Raw genomic sequence first — 17,166 nt, 5'->3', positions numbered from 1 at the left:
TACATTTAATATAAATGTCTGGCTGACAAAACTGTGCTGTAGGTAATATAATCCACAAACTTCACCTGTTTTGTGTAGAGTTAGAGTGAAACCTAAGATGTGATTGTAATTCACTCATGATGTCTTTTAGTTTTGTTATATATAGAGGTGAATGTGAAAAGCTGTTGGGTTACAGAAAAGCTTTCTAACATATTAAGGTATTTTAAGCTTCTTTAACAACTTTCAACTCATTTCTGCTGAAGGCTCAAGTAAAGCACTATAAAATTGGGCCAGCTTGGCTGATACCTGTGAATGCCATACATCATACGAAAGTGACTGAATCGTAATGTGTCTCATTTCTATGGAAGACTCAAAACATGTTGACACAAGCACGTTAACACATAACTGAAATGTTGCATGTTAACATGTAAAATTTAGTTGTGATACTGTGACCAGAAAAGACATGTTTACAAGCTTTTTTGCCAGTGGGAGGCCTCATATCCGGGCATACTTATACATTCATTATAGGAAATCACACATTTTAGCTGACAACGAAACATAAATCTTCAGTGAACGCAGCCCTTACGTTTCATCTTAATTATTTATAGCATATTAAGCTAACAATTACACATATTTGTGTACATATTTGATGTATTTATTATTTAATTTGTAAACTCATCAATGTATGTTTTATTTGAAGATGCTACAGAAGACAATATATCATGACACTGGGCACAGACCTGAATTAAGCAAAGAAAACACTCTTTTCAAAGTCCAGAAAAAATTTTTTATTGAGGTTTAGGTCACATTACGCAGGTCATTGTAAAATTTAGGTCATATGTTCTTTCACTGTTTGTATCTTTATGAATTTTAAATTTTGCAATAATTTATTTTGAAAATTCATGTTGATTTATAGATATACAAAGAGGCTGCCTTATGCTATATTTGAATTTAGAAGAACAATGACTAGAATAGAATGACTAAACTAAAATAAAATGTTTATTGCATGCAAGGTGTCAGTGTTACGTAAACACAGTTCAAATCATAGTTTACGTAGCTACTCTAAAGACATAAAAAAGTATTCAATTATCAAGAAAATATTCAATATATTTAATGTTTTTTATTCTAAAAAGCAGATTTTTGCCTTTGTGTAATCTTTACTCACTCTTGTAATTATGTCAAGCATGATCCATAATCATGCCCTCTCTCTTGCCCTGCCTCTTGCAATGTCTTAACATATTAAAAACCTATGCTCAATCAGCATTATGACCAATAGATAATATGCTTGACACAAATGTAACACATTCTTGCATTTCATGCCATGCTGGAAATAATAGGCAGATTCCCTGCTGCAATGATACAATGATTCTGCTTCAGTACCTGTACTGGCCATATTCATTAAATTATTTATCATAAAACTATTATTTCAGAATTCTCAGTTAATGGTATGTGTGTGATTTTGTTTAGATATTATGAATAATTTTAATAATAATTTTATATATATATATATTTGGACATGTTTTGTAACATTCCTTTCTTTCATTCATTCATATCTGTAAGCGCTTATCCAGTTCAGGTTCACGGTGGGTCCAGAGCCTACCTGGAATCAAGGCGGGAACCTGCCCTGGAGGGGGGGCCAGTCCTTCACAGGGCAGCACAGACACACTCACTCACACCTACGGACACTTCTGAGTTGCCAGTCCACCTACCAGCGTGTGTTTTGGACTGTGGGAGGAAACCCACGCGGACACGGGCAGAACACACCAACTCCTCACAGACAGTCACCCGGAGCGGGAATCGAACCCACAACCTCTAGGCCCCTGGAGCTGTGTGACTGCAACACTGCGACTGTGCCACCGTGCCGCCCACTGGCCATATTCATTGGATTATTTATCATATTACTATTATTTCAGAATTCACAGTTAGTGGTATGTGTGTGATTTAGTTTAGATATTATTAATAATTTTAATTTTATATATATATTTGGACATGTTTTGTAAAATTCATATCATTCATTCATTATCTGTAAGCCTTATCCAGTTCAGGGTCGCGGTGGGTCCAGAGCCTACCTGGAATCATGGGGCACAAGGCGTGAACACACCCTGGAGGGGGCGCCAGTCCTTCACAGGGCAACACAGACACACACACACATTCACTCACACCCACGGACACTTTTGAGTCGCCAATCCACCTACCAACGTGTGTTTTCAGACTGTGGGAGGAAACAGGAGCGCCCGGAGGAAACCCACGCGGACACGGGGAGAACACACCAACTCCTCACAGACAGTCACCCGGAGGAAACCCACGCGGACACAGGGAGAACACACCAACTCCACACAGACAGTCACCCGGAGCGGGAATCGAACCCACAACCTGACTGCGACACTACCTGCTGCGCCACCGTGCCGCCCCATTCCTATCATGTTACCACAAATTTTGTACAATAAAATGTACGAAAGTTCGTTGTAACATGATAGGAGACCAGGTTAACCTGAACTAAAGTTGATTGTTTTGCCAGTTAGTTGGCCAACTGGATGTCTAATCAGGCATAGTCTGACATATTAGTTAAAAATTCATATTAAGGTGACTGTTGGTTTCAATAAAAAGGCAGATTCTCTGTGGATTCATCACAAACCACCAGCCATGAGAGCTGTTGTGCTTGCCCTGACTGTGGCCCTAGTGGGTAAGTCCTGTTTGTGATAATAATTGGTTACCTTTCTATAAACAAATTTATTAATTAAAGAAGTGCTTTTTTGTTTTGTTTTGTGGGTTTAATTTTATCATTATTTGCAAAAATGAGGAACAAAATAATTATTCTTATGTTTTTCCTTATTACTTATAGCAAGTCATCAGATCAACCTTGGTAAGAAATGTTTGATTATATTAGAAGACAATGTGATAACATATTTATTTCTTCAGAAAGGATTACTGTAAATTTTTTTCAATTCCAGAGTTCACTGCTGGTAAGACCTTTGTATACATGTATGAGGGTCTACTCTTGGGCAGTCTGCCTCAGGAGGGTCTAGGCAAGGCTGGCATAAAAGTCAGCAGCAAGGTTCTCATCAGGGCCGAGGCACAGAATACCTTCATTCTGAAGGTAAAGAGATTGCATGAAAGGTAAAGAAAATATATCGGTAGAATATACAAACATAGGTAATGCAGAAATGAGAGTAGTTTACACTAAAGGAAACAAACCTGTAATGATTTTGCCTTTAGTTCATGGATCCTCAGCTCTATCAGTGCACCGGCATCTGGCCCCAGGATCCTTGTGTTCCTGCTTCTAAACTCACTACAGCACTAAATGCTCAGCTTGCAATTCCTATTAAATTTGAGTATTCTAATAGTGTGGTGGGGAAGGTATTTGCCCCTGCTGGAGTCTCTGCTACTGTTCTGAACCTGCACAGAGGCATCCTCAACATCTTTCAGCTGAACCTGAAGAACCCCCAGAATGTCTATGAGCTGCATGAGGTAAGTGATTAAACAGAGTCACTATCTGATATGAATGATATATGTTATATTCTGTCAGTTCAGCTAATATCTTTAATCTTCTAAGGCTGGACCTCATGGAGTCTGCAAGACCCACTACACAATCAGAGAAGACGAAAAGACCCGGCAGATTGTTGTGTCAAAATCCAAAGACTTGAACAGGTGAGATCAAGTGTTCTCAACAAATAAAGAAGCGACATGTACATATTAATTTACATTAATATTTGCACTTAAGACCATATGTTTAAAATATATGTCCAGACCAAGCCTTCAGTGGCTCTCATGACCACTATTGCTAATGCTGTGGACAAAGAGGCAGACAAGCATGTTGCCAGTTTTACTTACTCTTACATTAAGTCTCTGACCAAAAACATGGTCCCTGATTTGAAGAAAACTTTTGTAAGAAAACTTTCCTTTTGTAAATAAAAACATGATGCTGTAATGCTAGAGCCACAAGTGACCCTGTTATTGTTACAGGGCTGCTGCACCTGCAGACGTTCATCAAGACGCTGTACGAAAATCTCATCCAGCAGATCAGAATGCTGATCGCATTACCAGGATAAAGTGCACAATGCAAGCAGTAAGCAATAAAAACTGTACAATTTTATTTTTGTAGGGTAATTGTTTTATAACACATTTAATATATCTGAATTCATTTTATTTTGTATTTAAGATTAAGGATTGGAAATCAATGTCAGTGAAACAGCCACTGGGTTCCGTCTATGTCAAACTCCTTGGACAAGAAATTGCTTTTGCCAACATTGACAAATCCTTCATTGACCACATTATTCAGCAGACAGCACAGGTATTTCATTGATGTAATCCTGCATCAAAATATCCAATATTTGTTTAATTAACTGCATGTAAAATATGATCATATATAATGTCCACCTTCTAGGTCACAAGATCATATGCACGTGAACTGAAAGAAATTAAGTCCTTGCAGACGGGGATTGCCTTCCAATACGCCAAGACTATCCTGGCAGCTGAGCTGCGCCGTATCATTCCCACAACTGTCGGTGTGTCCATGGAGCTTGATTTCTACACTGCTGCTGTCCCTGCTCCATCTGTTAATGGTAAAGTTTTCACATGAGAACACCCACCAATCATTCAATATGATCATTTTAGACATGTATGTGAATGTTATATTTTTTTCAATTTATTAGTCAAGGCCATGATCACACCTTCTCTGCCTGAGCAATTGGAGACTACCAGTCTCGATCAGCTGATGAAGGCCAAACCAAGGTGTTGTTTCAAAGATGCATTTAAAATTATTAATGCGATCATTAAATGGATGAATCAATTTAAATGTATGGACCTGGTTTTGTTTCTAGTGTTTCCATGCAGTCCTTTGCCGTGATTGGAGTGAATACTGCTTTGATTCAGGCTGCTGTAATGAGATATCTGTGCTGTTGCACCAGGAAAACTGGCAGTTAGAGCTGATTTACGCAAAGGTCACTTTAAGGTGGAAGCTCTGCCTACTTCAGCCCCTGAACATGTTGCTGATTTCAGGTAATGGAAGGAAATGCATTAATCACTCAGCATGTAAACCTGATTTAATAGAGTTAGTGCAATAGAGTATAAACTGTGTATGTTCAGTAATTAGTTATATTTGTCTGTATTTCTTCTAGCTTAGAGACCGTTGCTGTAGCCAGAAATATTGAGGATCTCCCCAATGAGAAAGTGGTGTCCCTGGTACCTGCACAACCCTCCCAATCTGAGTCTTGGCTACCTACTTCAAATCAGAAGACCTTTTGTGGTACAGTTCCTTACCTTTCCTTCAAGGGATGTGCTGACTTCACGTAATGCTGGTTTCATGGGATACAATCCTTTTAACTATTTTATTGGACAGCACTCAGCTCGTATTTCAGTAGCAAGAGGTAAGTTCTGAGGTCACCAGGTTTAACAGGAGATTTACAGTGTTATCTGAAATGGGTTTGAGAATTTCAGGTGATGGTCCAACACTGGAAAGACTGGAGTTTGAGGTTCACATTGATCCTAAAGCAGCTCAGAGAATTGTTAAAGAAGTTAGCATTTTAAAATCTAAAAACCAAGAAGAAAACTTCATCCTGTTGAAACTGGGGCATGTCCTGGATTCTGGAACGACTGATTGGAACTACCACTCACAAGGCTCACACAGCTTGGTGAGTTCAAGCAAATCAACCAGCTCAAGCAGTTCTAGCAGCTCAAGCAACTCAACCATCTCAAGCAGGAGCAGTCAGAGTTCCTTCAGGCACTTAGGCCCTTCCAGGATTCACAGAGATACGGTAGTTCTTCAGTGTATGACTATGAGCACCACTTCCAACTACATTAGGTAAAGGTAATGTAGATTTAGTTGACATTCTTCATTCCATATTTGCAATAAAAGGAGAAAACATCCAACGAATGAATATTGTGTTGCTCTTGAGGCATTTATTTAGCACAATATTAAAATAATAACTATATAAGAATTTTTAGACAAGGCAATTTTATTTATAGAGCACCTTTCATACAGTAGCAATTCAAAGTGATTTACAGAAAAAAGAAATAATTTTTTTTATTAAAAAGATTTTACAGAATAAAATCATAAAAGTCCAATAAAACAATTACATAAAAAGAGTAACATTTTTAAATAATTAAAAATTATTAAAACAATTTGAAAAGATACAATAAAAGAAAAGAAATAAATGCTGTTACACAAAAGTGCAGAATATTTTAAACTGAGCTGTAAGCCTGCTCAAACAGGAATGTTTTAAGCCTTGATTTAAAAGTGTCTAAAGTCAGGGATCTTCTAATATTCTCAGTCAGCTGGTTCCATTTATGAGCGGCATAGTAGCTAAACGCTGCCTCTCCATGTTTAGTTTTGACCTGAGGCAGGACTAACTGACTAGTTCCTAAAGATCAGAGAGCTCTTGCTCGGCTCATATCTCTGTAGCAGATCTGATAAATACGCTGGTCCTACCCTATTTAGACATTTATAGACCAGTAATAACACCTTAAAGTCTATTCTGTAACAGACTGGTATCCAGTGTATTGATTTGAGGATGGGGGTGCTTCTTTTGCTCCTAGTGAGAACTCTGGCAGCTGCATTTTGAATCAGCTGAAGCTGTTTAATGGTCTTTTTTGGAAGTCCAGCTAAGAGACCATCACAGTAATCAATCCTGCTAGAAATAAAGGCATGGATAAGTTTCTCCAGGTCTGGTTTAGTCAGAAAATCTCTAATCTTACTGATGTTCTTAAGATGGTAAAATGTTGATCTAGTAACCGCTTTAATATGACTACTAAAACTGAGATCTGAGCCCATTAATACACCAAGATTGCTAGCCAGTTCTTTAGATTTGAGGGCTCTCGAGTCCAGATACGTAGCCAATCTTTGTCTCTCACTGCTGTTCCCAAATAGTATAATCTCAGTTTTATCTTTATTCAGCTGCAGAAAGTTGTGTCCCATCCAGTTAGTGATGTGTTCAAGGCACTTGCTTAATAAGTCAAATGGACCAGAGTTGTTTGGGGACAGGGCCATGTAAATCTGTGTATCATCTGCATAGCTGTGATAGGACAGCACATAGTCTTGTAGAATCTGGCCAAGGAGAAGCATATCTAAATTAAATAAAAGTGGACCAAGAATAGAGCCCTGGGGACACCACAGGTCACTGGGATGTTCTCTGAAATATTATTTTGTATTTCTACAAAGTAGTTCCTGCCTTCCAGGTAAGAAACAAACCACTTCAGGACTGTTCCTGAGTGTCCAACCCAGTTTGTGAGTCTATCTATAAGAATCTTATGGTCAGTGGTATCAAAGGCAGCACTAAGATCAAGAAGTAATAGAAGAGATATCTTTCCAGCTGTCACGCCCTCGTCTCGTCATGTCTGCTTTCCCCGGCCTTGTGCTCTGTTAGCACATGGCTATGTTTGTTTATGTTCTTGTCCCGCCTCCTCGTCTGTGTCATTTGTTAACCTGCCCCCTCGTTAGCTGTCCAGGTGTATCGTGTCTGTGTTCAGTATTTAAGTCCCCTTCCTGCACTTCCTGTTTGTTGGTCATTTGTTCTTTTGTTCTTTGTACTTTGTCATGTCAAATTGGTTATAGTTTCAAGTCTGTCTGTCTCTGCAAGTCGTTCTTTGTATTGTATCAAGTCTGTCGTGTTCTCAAGTCTGTCGTGTTCTCGATTCTGTCGTGTTCTCGATTCTGTCTGTCTCTGCAAGTTTGTCCATTATTGTTTTCCACGTCATTGTTTCATTTCCTCTGTCGTTTGGTTCTTTAGTCTGTGTGTCCCGTTTACCCTGTTTAGCTTCCCGTGTCCCATTTAGCCTGCTTGTCTCCCTGTTTCTGTTCTTTCTGTTAAAATCTCTTTGTTTTGTTATTATTGTAAAATAAAGTTTATCGGTGCTTTAGCGTGTGCGTCTGCTCCGTCAGTCCGCCCCTCGCTCCTGACACCAGCCTCCATATTTAAGGGAATGGCATTAATTACCTTGATTAGAGCAGTCTCAGTGCTGTGATTAGACCGGAACCCGGACTGGAATTTGTCTAGCCTACTGTTTATGGACAAGAAACAAGTGATTTGCCTGAAAACTATTTTCTCAAACATTTTGCCACTGAACGATAAATTAGAAATTGGTCTGTAGTTTCTTATCTGAGATGATTCTAAATTTTTCTTTTTTAGAAGAGGCTTTACAACTGCAGTTTTTAGTGAGCTCGGAAAGTCCCCCGACATGAGTAAGGTGTTTACAATGTGGAATATGCCTCGTGCTAAAGTGTGAAACACACTCTTTAAAAATTTGGTTGGTAGTGTGTCAAGACTGCAAGTGGATGTTTTGAGATGATTAACTGTGTCAATTAAAATTTCATTACTAACAGTACTGAACATTTTAACTAAGGAGTTATTATGAGGTGATGGAGAGGATACATACTCAAATGTTGTGAAGTCACCAAATGATAACTGCTTGCACTGAAAAGAACCATGGAACAGAACAGCTAGACCTCCACCTTTTCTACTGGCACGAGTTACATTTAAAAAAATGAAAATCTGGAGGAGCCAACGCCAATAAAACAGTTGCAGCACTACATTCATTTAGCCAAGTCTCAGTTAAAAGTATAAAATCATGTGCATGTGCTGTAATGAAATTATTAATTAAGTGTGATTTGTTTGTGAGAGATCTGATATTTAGAAGAGCTAACTTAGTAACTTGTGCACTTTGCCACAGAATCAGTGTCTCACATTTTATATGTTGTAGATTGGCTTCATTCACAGAATCTGACCTGAACTCCCTGTTCTTTCACCCTCTGATAAGTACTGGAATGGGACAGATTACAGGCACCAAAGGTCCAAGCTTGTTTTGAAAACATGTACCGCTGACATCATCACTGCAGCAGCCAGAACCCAAAAAACATCACTTTTCCTCACCTTTATCAGCTGACCAAGTTGTGTGAAGCTCCTGCTGGTGATGGGGCCGTGAGTGAAGCTGCCTTTCCAGGGGTCGAGGAGCTTGTCTCTTCCGTTGAGGGGCTCTAGGTGGTGATGGAGCGTGATTTTTCATAGGGGACAGTCTGGGGGACTGCAGTGGGGAAGTGGCAGTAGATGAGGGTGCAGTACAAGCTGGGGTGGTTCTTCTTTGCACCTTTCATACAGAAGCAATTCAAAGTGCTTTACAGAAAAAAGAAACAGTTAAATTAAAAGCCAGAATAAAATCATAAAAGTCCAATAAAACAATTACATAAAAAAAGTAAAATGATTAAATGATTAAAACAATTTGAAAAGATACAATAAAAGAAAAGAAATAAATGCTGTTACAGAGAAGTGCAGAACATTTTAAACTGAGCTGTAAGCCTGCTCAAACAGGAATGTTTTAAGCCTTGATTTAAAAGTGTCTAAAGTCAGGGATCTTCTAATATTCTCAGTCAGCTGGTTCCATTTATGAGCGGCATAGTAGCTAAATGCTGCCTCTCCATGTTTAGTTTTGACCTGAGGCAGGACTAACTGACTAGTTCCTAAAGATCAGAGAGCTCTTGCTCGGCTCATATCTCTGTAGCAGATCTGATAAATACGCTGGTCCTACCCCATTTAGACATTTATAGACCAGTAATAACACCTTAAAGTCTATTCTGTAACAGACTGGTATCCAGTGTATTGATTTGAGGATGGGGGTGATATGATCTCTTCTTTTGCTCCTAGTGAGAACTCTGGCAGCTGCATTTTGAATCAGCTGAAGCTGTTTAATGGTCTTTTTTGGAAGTCCAGCTAAGAGACCATCACATTAATCAATCCTGCTAGAAATAAAGGCATGGATAAGTTTCTCCAGGTCTGGTTTAGTAAGAAAATCTCTAATCTTACTGATGTTCTTAAGATGGTAAAATGCTGATCTAGTAACCACTTTAATGTGACTAGTAAAACTACTGTTCCCAAATAGTATACACTCAGTTTTATCTTTATTCAGCTGCAGAAAGTTGTGTCCCATCCAGTTAGTGATGTGTTCAAGGCACTTGCTTAATAAGTCAAATGGACCAGTGTCGTTTGGGGACAGGGCCATGTAAATCTGAGCGTCATCTGCATAGCTGTGATAGGACAGCCCATAGTCTTGTAGAATCTGGCCAAGAATCTGGCTTGTCTCGCCGCGAGAGTGAATGCTGGCGCGTGTAGCTGCCGCTGCTCTCCGGTTATTTATTTATTTATTTATTTTCCTGCTGTCTCCTATCTCTACTTTTTCGCCATGTGGATTAATGTCTTGTCTGTAAGGTTTGTCTTCGCTTGGGCTGTATTGTCCACAGTAATTCATCCATCTGCAACCTTACACCAGTATTCAGCTGCTGAACTTCTCAAGCTGCGGTTCCACCTGCCCCTTGTGCCGCCAGTACTTCACATTCACCCGGACATCGCCCGGCCTCCTCGACGCAGATACATCCACCGCGGATCCCAACGGAACTTCCACATTGACGACTCCTTGGCCATAAGTACCATCTGGTCTAAATCTCGTCGCCCTTGGAGAAACCCTGACAGGAAAGTGGACCGTGCTGTCTTAGTCAGGATAGCTAGGTCGGCTAACACCATTGAATCCACGGACCATTGTGAAGCTAACATCGGGCTTCTCAACACTCGGTCCCTCACGGGTAAAAGCCTTCTCCTCCGGGACATCCTCCTCGACCGTAAGTTCGACATTCTCTGTCTTACTGAGACGTGGCAACAACCAGGGGACTTTTCCCAGCTGAATGAGCTAACGCCGGCTGGGTTTGTTTACATCTCTCAGCCGCGTGTTACTGGTCGAGGAGGAGGTATCGCGATACTTTACCGTGAGCAATTGAAAGCCACCACACTCATTTTACCTGTTTACATCACATTTGAAGTAGTAGCCATACAGCTGCATGGTCCAAAACCAACTGTTCTGGCTACTATCTATCGTCCTCCCAAGCCTAATAAGGATTTCATAAATGACTTTTCAGCATTTCTCACTTTCCTCTGTTCACATTTTTCCAATATTATTCTGCTTGGTGATTTCAACATACATATGGACAATGTAAACCACACCACTACTAAGGATTTTACATCTTGCCTGGACAGTTTCGGATTACAACAGCATGTCAACTTCCCAACTCACTCTAAAGGACATACCTTGGACCTGGTCTGCTGTTCTGGTGTAACTCCTCACAACTGTACTGCCAACGAACTCCCTGTCTCTGATCATTCTGTTATTTCTTTCAAAATCAATATGGCTTTATCTAAAAATAGACCACCACGTACCATTACATATCGTAATATCAAAAATGTTAATCTAACCTCACTTTTATCAGGTATTGACAGTCTTCCAAATCCGAGTAATTCAGCCACTACTGATGATTTGGTTCAACTCTATAACACTGGACTTCACTCTCTACTGGACTCACTCGCTCCTTTAAAAACCCGGACTGTCTTTTTCACCCATTCCGCTCCTTGGTTCACAACTTACCTACGTCAGCTCAAAGCTACTGGACGCAAGCTGGAGCGCCTCTTCAAGAAAACTGGACTCACAATCCATAAGGATCTGTATCATAACCATCTCCTTCTATACAAAGACAACCTTCGCACAGCAAAATCCCAGTACTTCTCCCAACTAATTAGAGCTGGTGATGGAAACACACGGGCCCTGTTTTCTTTGGTCACCTCCACTCTCCGCCCACCAGACTCTTTACCTTCTCATTTCTACTCTGCCGACCATTGCAACTTACTAATGTCATTCTTCAATACCAAAATAGATCTGATACACCAACAATTGCTTCCTGACACTTTCTGTACATTATTTTCTCCAGTTCCAGCCCCTTATATTCACCCATTTACTACATTTCAACTTCCAACTATCTCCAATATCTCTGATCTCATCCATAAATCTAAACCTTCCACTTCTCAACTTGACCCTCTCCCAACACCCCTGGTTAAAACATGTTTATCTTCACTATTGCCTCTGATAACTGCCATTATTCACTCCTCCCTCACTTCTGGATTTGTCCCTTCGTCTTTAAAGTCTGCTGCAGTCACCCCTATTCTTAAGAAACCCGGTCTAGATCCTAACAACTTCAATAACCTTCGTCCCATCTCTAACCTACCTTTTCTTTCAAAAATCCTAGAGAAGACAGTTGCCTCTCAGATTCATTCCCATCTCTCTAATAACCACCTCTATGAACAGTTTCAATCTGGGTTTCGTCCTCATCACAGTACAGAAACAGCTCTCCTCAAAATAACAAATGACCTTCTGACTGCAGCAGACTCGGGTGTTTTATCTATACTCATTCTCCTTGACCTGAGTGCAGCATTTGACACCATCTCCCATTCTATCCTCCTCCATAGACTATCAGCCATCGGTTTTTCCAACACACCACTGGACTGGTTCACCTCATATCTTTCTGACCGCACTCAGTTTATTCAGTTAAAGACATTCACATCCCAGCCATCTCCTCTCACTTCCGGTGTTCCTCAAGGCTCTGTCCTTGGTCCAATTCTCTTCATAATCTATCTTCTCCCCCTTGGTCATATCTTCCGTAAACACAACATCCAGTTTCATTGCTATGCTGACGACACCCAGCTCTACCTTTCTAGCAAACCCACTTCCTCTCTCCCTCCCACCTCCCTATGCAATTGCTTAAAGGAAGCCAAGTCTTGGTTCTCCTCCAATTTTCTCAAACTCAACAGTGATAAAACAGAGGTTCTCCTCATCGGTTCAAAATCCACTCTTGCAAAAGTAAACAGTTTCTCCATCCCCATTGACAATACTTTTGTTTCCCCCTCCCCTCAGGTAAGGAGTCTGGGTGTCGTCCTTGATAGCACTCTGTCTTTCCAAACCCATATAAATAACATCACTCCCTCTGCATACTTCCATCTTCGTCATATCAACCGCCTCCGTCCTTCCCTCACTCCTGACAATACTGCCATCCTGGTCCACTCCCTGGTCACATCCCGTTTGGACTATTGCAATTCTCTTTTATCTGGTCTCCCCTTCAAGACCCTTCATAAGTTGCAATTGGTTCAGAATGCTGCAGCCCGTATTATCTCTAGAACTCCATCCATTGATCACATCACCCCTGTTCTTCAACAGCTCCACTGGCTCCCTGTTAAATCTCGCATTGACTTTAAACTCATATTGCTTACTTTTAAGGCCATCCATCACCTTGCCCCACCATACCTCACAGAGCTCCTCCACATAAACAGACCCTGCCGGACTCTTAGATCCTCCTCATCCATCAGTCTCACTGTCCCTCCAGCCCGTCTGACCACCATGGGGTCTAGAGCTTTTAGCCGCACCGCCCCCCGTCTTTGGAATTCCTTCCCACCGGACATTTTCCCATATTGTGACAGGTAATCACAATATTGATTACCTGGACATTTTTAAATCACGCCTCAAGACCCACCTGTTCAGGACAGCATACAGTCTTTAGCCTAGTCCTTTGATTTTTGATTTTATGTACCTCTTTAATTAGCCAGTTTAGCTAACTAGCTTTGTTTATATACCTGTTGTTTTGCTTTGATTTTATTATGTACGGTGACCTTGAGAGTCTTGAAAGGCGCCAAAAATAAAATGTATTATTATTATTATTATTAAGAGGAAGGATATTTAAATTAAATAAAAGTGGACCAAGAATAGAGCCCTGGGGGACACCACAGGTCACTGGCATGTTCTCTGAAATATTATTTTGTATTTCTACAAAGTAGTTCCTGCCTTCCAGGTAAGAAACAAACCACTTCAGGATTGTTCCTGAGAGTCCAACCCAGTTTGTGAGTCTATCTATAAGAATCTTATGGTCAATGGTATCAAAGGCAGCACTAAGATCAAGAAGTAATAGAGGAGATATCTTTCCAGCCCCCGTATTTAAGCGAATGGCATGAATTACCCTGATTAGAGCAGTCTCAGTGCTGTGATTAGACTGGAACTGTCATATCTTGGCACTTTCTTGTTTGTTTTCCCCTTCCATGTGCCTATGTCTGTCTGTCATTGTTCATATCTCCGCCCTAGCTCCACCTTGTTTCCGCTTCCTTGTCATTTTCCCTCATTATCTGTGTCAGGTGTCTCTTGTTTGTTCACATATATAAGTTCCGGTGTTGTCACTTCCCGATATCGGTCATTTTTTTTATTGTGTTGTGTTATGTCATTTGTAGTTTTGCTCTGTTCAAATCAAGTCGTTTCGTTCTGTTTTCCCAGTTGTTATATTAGTGTTTGTTTCTCGTTTCTCGTTTCTCGTTTCGCCTTCGGTCTCTTGCTTGTCTCTTGCTTTATTCCTATGTTTCTAAGTAGTGTTATTTCGTGTTTCTCGCTTAGTTCGTTTGTTGTGTTATCTATCTATTAAAACTATCTGTGTTGTAGCGAGTGTGTCCGCCTCCGTAAATCCACTCATCACGCCCCGCGTGACAGAATGACCGATCCGCAGAAGGACGCAGCCAACACAGCTCTATCCCTGGGTAAAACCATAAAGACTGCGGAGGATTTGCTAGCCGTAAGGACTGATGATCAGCCTACCGTTTTACAATCGGTCATGGGAGTACCCAGCGAGTTTGAGAATGGACTCAACTGCAAGGGATTTTTATTACAGTGCTGACTGTACTTTCAATTTTTGACCTGTCCTGCTCCACCTGAAATTGTCCAGGTCCTCTTTGTTAAATCACTACTAAGAGGAGAGGCGTTGCAGTGGGCAGAACAGTTAATAAATGTGAAGGCCCTTGAACTCACTGTTGAGACATTTTTAAATCTGATAGAGGAGAGATACTCACAACCTGCTCCCGAGGACGTCTCTGCAGTTACCCCTGCTTCCGAGGATAACCCCCTCAGGTCCGGGGAGATTTTTTGGGGGGGGTTATGGGTAGGGGCTGTTAGCCTCAAATCACAGGACATGGGAGATGAGGCTAACAGGGGCGCATCTCCGGGGGAACTATGGTCAAAGAAGTCCCTCGAGAGTGCGCCCATCAGTGCCCCTAAACCCGCTAAATCCACAACTCGTGCTCGGCGAGCAGCACGAGCACCTGCCTTGCTGGAAGTCTCAGCTCCTGTCCTCGTGAGCGCGGCGCCAACGGCCGCTCCTATCTCCATGAGAGCGGCGTCTCCGGCCGCTTCTGTTCCCGTGAGAGCGGCGTCTCCGGCCGCTTCTGTTTCCGTGAGAGCGCCGTTTCCGGCCGCTTCTGTTCCCGTGAGAGCGGCGTCTCCGGCCGCTTCTGTTCCCATGAGAGCGGCGCTTCCGGCCGCTTCTGTTTCCGTGAGAGCGGTGTCTCCGGCCGCTTCTGTCTCCGAGAGCGCGGCGCCAACGGCCGCTCCTGTCTCCGTGAGCGCGGCACTTCCGGCCGCGCCTGTCTTTGTGAGCGCGGCGCCTCCGGCCGCGCCTGTCTTCATGAGCGCGGCGCCTCCGGCCGCGCCTGTCTTCGTGAGCGCGGCGCCTCCGGCCGCGCCTGTCTACGTGAACGCGGCGCCTCCAGCCACGCCTGTCTTCGTGAACGTGGCGCCTCCAGCCGCGCCTGTCCTCGTGAACGCGGCGCCTCCAGCCGTCGCAGATTCCTCTGCCTCCGTGGACGTCGTCGCAGTTTCTCCTGCCTCCGTGGACGACGTCGCAGATTCCTCTGCTTCCGTGGACGTCATCGCAGCTTCCTCTGCCTCCGTGGATGATGTCGCAGCTTCCTCTGCCTCCGTGGACGTCGTCGCAGATCCTTCTGCCTCCGTGGACGTCGTCGCAGGTTCCCCTGCCTCCGTGGACGTCGTTGCAGGTTCCCCTGCCTCCGTGGACATCGTCGCAGGTTCCCCTGTCTCCGTGGACGTCGTCGCAGGTTCCCCTGTCTCCGTGGACGTCCTCGCAGGTTCCCCTGTCTCCGTGGACGTCCTCGCAGGTTCCCCTGTCTCCATGGACGTCCTCGCAGGTTCCCCTGTCTCCGTGGACGTCCTCGCAGGTTCCCCTGTCTCCGTGGACGTCCTCGCAGGTTCCCCTGTCTCCGTGGACGTCGTCGCAGGTTCCCCTGTCTCCGTGAGTACGGCTGCTTCAGCCGCTCCTGTCTCCGTGAGCGCGGCTCCCTTAGCCGCTCCTATCTCCGTGACAGTGGCTTCGGCCGTTTCTGCGCCTGTGAAGGTGGCTTCGGCAGTTTCTACTCCCGTGACTTTGGCTTCGGCCGTTTCTGCCCCTGTGAAGGTGGCTTCGGCCGTTTCTACTCCCGTGACTTTGGCTTCGGCCGTTTCAGCCCCTGAGACTGTGGCTACGGCCATTTCTGCCCCTGAGACTGTGACTACGGGCGCTCTTGGATGTACCCGTAGGACGGCCCCAAGGACTTCGGGGTCGATTCCCAGAACTGTACCCAGGCTGGTTCATCAGACTTCTCCACAGACACATGCCAGTCCTGGGTACCACCCAGTTATTTTTGTTCCTGTATCTGTTCCTGTCCTGATTCCTGTTTCTGTTCTCATACCTGTACCTGTGTCTGCTTTTCTTTCAGTTCCGGTCCCTGTCACTGTGTTAATGTCTGTCCCAGTAAATGTCATGGTTCCTGTACCCCTGCCAAGCCCAGTCCAGTTCCCTGTTAGTCCTTTCCAGTTCCCAGTTAGACCCTCTGTCCAGTCACCAGTTAAACCCTCTGTCCAGTCCCATGTCCAGTTTCCTAACTATTCCCAGTATCGACCCTCAGCATCAGCACCTGTCCAGTCTATGTTCCAGTCCAGTGTCTGTCCCCCTATTTCCAGAATAGTCCCCTGTTAGTCCTGTCCGGTCTCAGGTTCAGTCACCATTTAAACCCTCTGTCCAGCCTAAGTTACAGCACCCTGTCTTGTCACGAGTCCCGTCTCCTGTTTCTAATTTTGTCCATTATCCGTTACATTCTAGTCCATTGTTCCCATCTCCATTTCCTGTCTTGTACTGAGTATTGTGGTTTCACTCTTTGTTTTGTTTCTTCTGGCCCCTCCTGCGCCAGCTCCTGGGGAGTCTAGTTTTTCGCGCTCCGGGAGTTGCGCGTCTTGGGGGGGGCATCTGTCATATCTTGGCACTTTCTTGTTTGTTTTCCCCTTCCATGTGGCTATGTCTGTCTGTCATTGTTCATATCTCCGCCCTAGCTCCACCTTGTTTCCGCTTCCTCGTCATTTTCCCTCATTATCTGTGTCAGGTGTCTCTTGTTTGTTCACATATATAAGTTCCGGTGTTGTCACTTCCCGTTATCGGTCATTTGTTTTGTTGTGTTGTGTTATGTCATTTGTAGTTTTGCTCTGTTCAAATCAAGTCGTTTCGTTCTGTTTTCCCAGTTGTTATAT

Source organism: Hoplias malabaricus, chromosome 16 (assembly GCF_029633855.1).
Source record: "Hoplias malabaricus isolate fHopMal1 chromosome 16, fHopMal1.hap1, whole genome shotgun sequence".
NCBI lineage: Eukaryota > Metazoa > Chordata > Actinopteri > Characiformes > Erythrinidae > Hoplias > Hoplias malabaricus.
Note: the sequence above shows the minus strand (reverse complement) of the source record.